The sequence below is a fragment of the Corvus kubaryi genome, unplaced genomic scaffold, assembly GCF_017639235.1.
Source record: "Corvus kubaryi isolate FWS band 111438036 unplaced genomic scaffold, C.kubaryi_AGA036_p1.0 37385, whole genome shotgun sequence".
Lineage (NCBI taxonomy): Eukaryota > Metazoa > Chordata > Aves > Passeriformes > Corvidae > Corvus > Corvus kubaryi.
The window spans coordinates 14,105,407-14,111,275 of record NW_024581127.1 but is presented as its reverse complement, the minus strand read 5'-3'; positions in this window follow the sequence as shown (position 1 = coordinate 14,111,275).

Here is a 5,869-nt window from a genome sequence, read left to right as displayed (position 1 = left end):
TCTCTCAGTGGAAATGTAAAGTGAAAAATGGCAAACGAAGCATCTCCTTTTTCTTCAGAAAATTAAGAATGAATTCAAATCAGGGAAAAAGCATTTTGACTACAGGTATTCCTTTTTTATTTCCTGAGCTGGAAGTGCTTAATTCTGTAAATGTTTAAAATTAAGCCATGGTTTTCAAAAATTTTGGAAGAAAATCTCAGTGTTTTCACCCAAATTAGCATCTTCCAGTGGGAAAAAATAATAGATAATTTTAATTAGGAAACTTTCTAAGCAAGAAATTGCAGCCAGCTATAGGTGGAAGCCATAGTAGCTGCAAAGAAGGGACATCTGGACTAATTTGTAAAAATGAAGAACTTGGGCTGGGCTTGCATGGAGCACTCTCCTCCAGCTGTCCATACTCTTTAACTCTCATGTTCTGCAGCTCCAGTTTTGCCATGCCAACCAACAGGGCCTCTCCTGGCCCTTGCCCAGCCATGCCTCAGGGGACAGTGCATGCCAAGCACCACTGACACAACACCCTTGCCATGGGCTGGAGCGGGTAGAGCTCTCTCACACAACGAGCAGTGCCCTGGCCCTTGGCCACAGGACTGCCAGGTGGATCCAGACAGCTCAACTCGGAAGGACAGGCACAGCCTATGGAGCCTGAGAACTGCAGAGAGAGAAGAGGTTGTCAGACAATACTGAATGTTGAAATTATACAAAACCAATCTGCAGGTTTCCTCGATTGACATCATTTAAGTGAGCTGACTTTCATCAGCGTGCTTGAGGGCAAACCACTAACACATTTTTTTCCTATAACAAGAATTTTTCCTGCTGATCCTCTGGAGCATGGACAAAAAACTATGAGTCAGGCTGTGCATTCGCCTTCCTGGATGTGGGGTGTCGGGCTTGTTTATGGGGGTGTGTGCTCTGCCTGGGCCCAGCACACAACTCTGGAGTGCTTTTTAGGACCTCTCTGTCCAGTGCAGATGAGGTGAGGAACGCAGGATATTATGGTGGAGCCTGGGGACACGGATGGCTGACCTGTCCACATGGTAATGACAGCAAAAGGGAAAGCTGAGCCATGAGCCTTGGATATTAACGAATAATCTCCAAACAGAGCATAAATGTATTCTGCAGCTGTGTCCCTTATTTAGGTGGGATTTTCCCTTATTGTAGTGCAGGAGTCATTAAAGCAGCTTCTGACCTGTGGAAAGAGCTGGGGCAAAGAGGGGAGAGGGACGAGAGAGGCCAAAGGAATATGCAGCTGCTGGAGAGGCATGGGGTGGTGCATGTGGCTGAGGAGACACACACAGAGAAAGTCAGTCCTATGTGCTATTGCAAAGCCATTTTGCTCCGGCTGCCAAGGGAGGGGTTAGGGCAATAGGTAAGGCATGAGGAGAGGGTCCCTCCTAGGGCTCTCCCTCTTCCTCTTTCATTCCTCCCCTTTAGCTGACCCCACTACCCACCTGAGCAGGTAAAACCCAGGTCCATCTGAGATCCTGACTCAAACTCCTCAGCAACCACCAACCATTTTGGGGTGGGTCAGTGGGCCACGGTGCAGGGATGTTTGCATATCATTGGCAGCCCTGCACATTGCTGAGGCAGTTTGCCGCAGCTGCCATATGAGGAGCAACACACTGCTTTCCTGCTCTGATGGATAGTGCTCTGCCATATCAGCAGGTCGTTTCCTGTGATGCTTTCAACCTTAGCCTGAAACATGAGGAGGCTATTTGTGGGGATGAACTCCAGAACAAAAAACCAGAAGCTGGTTCGGTAGTATAGCAATATCAAGGCACATTTGTACCTTCAAAGATAAAAAAGGATTTTTTAAGCCATGTTCTGTCTAAGGAGTAATATCAGCATATTGCTATTCTTTATCATATTACATTTTCCACATTGAACTTATAAGTGTGCACAGGAAATAGGCCTTTTTGTTAAAAGAGATAATAATGTTTGGTAGTTTAGAAAGTCAAATATGGTTTTGGATTAAATCTCAAGCAGGTTTCAGGGAAGCTCTGCCAAATGTCATGGGAAGAGTGGAAGCTTCAGACAAGCCCTGCCTTAGCCTATTTTTGGCAACAATTTAAATTTGAGGTATCACTCTGGCCTGCAAGTTCTAATAATGAAAAATCAGATCTATTTATAAAAATGAATTGTTTATTAGATAGCCAAGAGATAACATGAAAGATCTTAATCAGAATTACTTACTATAAGTATAAAAATAAAGAACTATTAGTAGATTACAGCATAACATAAAACAGTGCACTATATCAAAGTGCCTATATTAAAGCTAGCAAAACAAAGATTGCTGATTAAGAGTTGAATGTAACTTACCCCAAAATGATGATAATGTACAGAGATTCCTTCACTTAACCCCTGGGGAGTAACCGTGATCAGCATCCTTAGTCATGGGAGAAATTCCACACATTTCCTGGGTAATGCATGGAAGATTTTGGCTTCGTGAAAGTTTGGTGTGGCTTTTATAGTTGTAAAGTGAGTGGATGTTGTCATAAATCCATCTTACCTTGCCAGATCTCACTTCACCATTAAGATGTGTATTGGCAGTTGGACCAGTGTTAGCCCTGTGGCACCAAAATAACTCACTACGAGAGCTTGTCCTGTTTGAGTTATCTGACCAGTTAACAAACAACAGATAAGCTCTTGGGGGGGAGAAAGGGGGCTGGGGCGTCCTGCTACACTAACCTTGGTGATAAAACAGATGAGTTGCTGGACACAAGCATGTCAGGTGAATCCAGGAGACACGTGGAGTTTTCTGCCAAAAGTATCTCTTACGGGCATTACCTCCCAAAGCACACCCTTGGGAAGAAACAGATACAGTGCACTGTGTCCCATGGCCACATGGAGAAAGACAAGCAAGATGATAAGGAATTGGAGCGCATGCCTTGATTGTGTTTGTACTCCTTTCTCCCTATAAGAAATTTTGAATTGTTACAACTATATTTATCAGATCAATGTTTAACAGCTCCACAGTTAAGGTATTACTTAATAAATGAACAAGTGAATAGATTCAGGATGCTGTAACAGTTAAATGGCTGCTCAGTTAAAAAAAAAAAGGGATTTAACCCACTATTGGCAGCAGCTCAAACAACTCAGGACTGATGTTCGGTTCTACCTGCAAATGAAGGAAGTAGAAGCACATATATGAAGTATAAATGTATGTACATTGTGTTGAAGATTGGCTGTGATGCCTGGCACAGTGGGAAGAATATTGTTTATTTTCACAGAATCAGAGGATATGCTGAGTTGTAAGGGACATACAAGGGATCATTGAGTCCAACTCCTGGCCTTGCACAGGACCATTCCCAAGAGCCACACCATGTACCTGAGAGCATTGTCCCAATGCTTCTTGAACTCTGTCAGGCTTGGTGCTGTGACCACTTCCCTGGGGAGCCTGTTCAGTGCTCAACCACCCCTTGGGCAAAGAACTTTTTCCAACCTAAACCTCTCCTGACTTCAGGCCATTCCCTTGGGTCCTGTCACTGGGCACCCCAGAGAAGGGATCAGTGTCTGCCCCTCCTCTTCAACAACAAGGAAGTTGCAGACTGCAATGAGATCTCTCCTCAGTGTCTTCTTCCCCAGACCAAGAGACCTCAGCCACTCCTCACTCAGCTTCCCCTCAGGGCCCTTCATCCACCATCCTTGTGGCCTTCCACAGGACATTCTCTAACAGCTTTATGTCTCTCTTATATTGTGGTGCCCAAAACTTCACTCAGTACTCGAGGTGAGACCACCCCAGTGCAGAGCAGAGCGGGACAATCCCCTCTGGCTGGCAATGCTCTAGTCTCCATCACTCACACAAAACTTCCTCTTCAGCCACTACGAGGTTCTTTCTTAGATTTCATTAACTGTAGAGCGTAACAAGAAAGAGCCGACTGGCTAAGAAAAATAATCTGTCTTTCATTCAGGAGAAACAGAGGAAGAGAGCAAGCTGTGGGTACGGGCACGTTTGTGACTTGGTAGATGTAATCAAATTTGCTAAAACAAAAGAAAAACACCGTCATCTTTTCAGAAGAGTGGTCTACTAAGTATACATCATCTAGCAACTGGACACTGATTTCTCCCCACGCCTTGAAACCCATCACTAGCCTCCCACTGGCTTTTCAGCTTTTTCAACAGTTTTGCCTGTTGCTAGGCAGAATTCATCCATTGCTGCTGAACCATAAACTTACATCAAGAATTGATTTGCCCTCCAGTCTGAGTCCTGTAAATTATCTAATAACCCTCCTTTCCCCTTTCTCAAATTAAATAGCAAGGAAAGTGTCTTTCTGTTTAAATTTTCATATTGTTGTGTATTGACTTAACACAGATAAGACTCTCAGGTAAGTTTGGGGAAATCAGCTGAGCGAAGATGTGCAAATTGTTTTTCTGGGAGAAGATAAGTGGTGAAAGATTGAAGCTGTAAAGTAGCTGTACTGCTGATTATTGCCTGTATCACTGCAGAATAAAAATCTAACCAAGTAGCACAGGGTAGCATGTCAGACAGTATCTCACCACCTAGAAGGCATCAGCCCTTTAAGTCCCAATGAGTAGGGTGAAGTTTGCCATGCAGCTATTAGCAATTCCACCAGCCCAAGTGACATTGAAGGAAAAAAACCAGTGCTGTGAGCATGGTGCAAGGCTGTCACATCCCATGCAGGAGGCAAGTATCTACTTGTACCACTGTTAGATAACAGAGCCAGGCTGCCAGCCCTTCAGTTAGTCCTTGCAGGCAGCTCTGGAGAGGCGTCAGGAGTGGAGTGGGCTCCATATAACAATCCATCCATGCTGCTATTTAGGACTGACACAGCACTGTAGAATGGTCAGACACAACAAGGGAGTGCCCTCTCCTGTGTGGCAGCTCCAGGATGATATCTCAAAGGCATCACTTCCCTGGAACATTCCCAGTGCAGGAGGAGAGGACCTCTCTGTGGGCTTCACCTCACCTCACAAGCTCCACTCTGCTCGTGGGCAGAGAGAAGGAAGGAGAGTGCAGAGCAGGCTTCACACCCACCTAAGGAGGTGCAGCCTTGTTCCTGGGGTCTGACACTGTCTCCCTGAGTACTCTCTGACTTGTTATGGGTAGAGGTGGGCCCCACCATTTCAGATAGCAACTGGAAGACACTAATGGGTCTCACCAGGGTTTCAGCTTGGCTGACAGGCTCCAGAGCAAATAGCTGTCAAAGAACAACCAGGAGACTGCAAATTACGGGCTATTTAGTCACTGTGAATACATTTATCCAAGCTCTGTCTATATTGCAGGTCCAACTTCCATCCTAGCATTATGTGGCAGAGTCAGAAAGCTACCTCTCTTGACCAGCTTAGAGATGGAGCTGAATTTACAGCCGAAGGAGTCCTGTCAGCTTTACTCATGACATTAGATGAAGTTGTTTCTTATAACTAGAACAGACAAAAATCATGTCTATTCAGCTCCTTTCCAGTCTCAGAACCCTCAGATTCAGCTCTTAATCAAAAGAAACATCACTTTTCCAAAACCTTGTTACAGCCTTCTGTACAGGTTGCTGTGGTGCTCACGTCCCTTGCGGGGAGCGCATTATTCCTCCTCCTGCTCAGCCACTGCATCCAGCTGCTTTGTAAGCTGCTTTTCAACCTGGGCAGAACTCACCAATTCCTTTTAATGGATGCCAAAAAAAACTTCTTGAGCTGAGAAGGATAACAGAAGATTTTCATTTCCCGGCACATGCAACTAGCCTTTAATCACTGATCTGGGACACGAACACTGTTCTGGAAACAGCACGTAGGTTTTGTAGCAAAGGGATGGAACTTGGTAGAAGGATTATTCCAGCATGAACACCACTCCTTTGCAGGGGACCCCTTGGGTACCTGCTGCCACTGAACATCACTCAGCTCTCTAGCTGTGTCCTTTCAA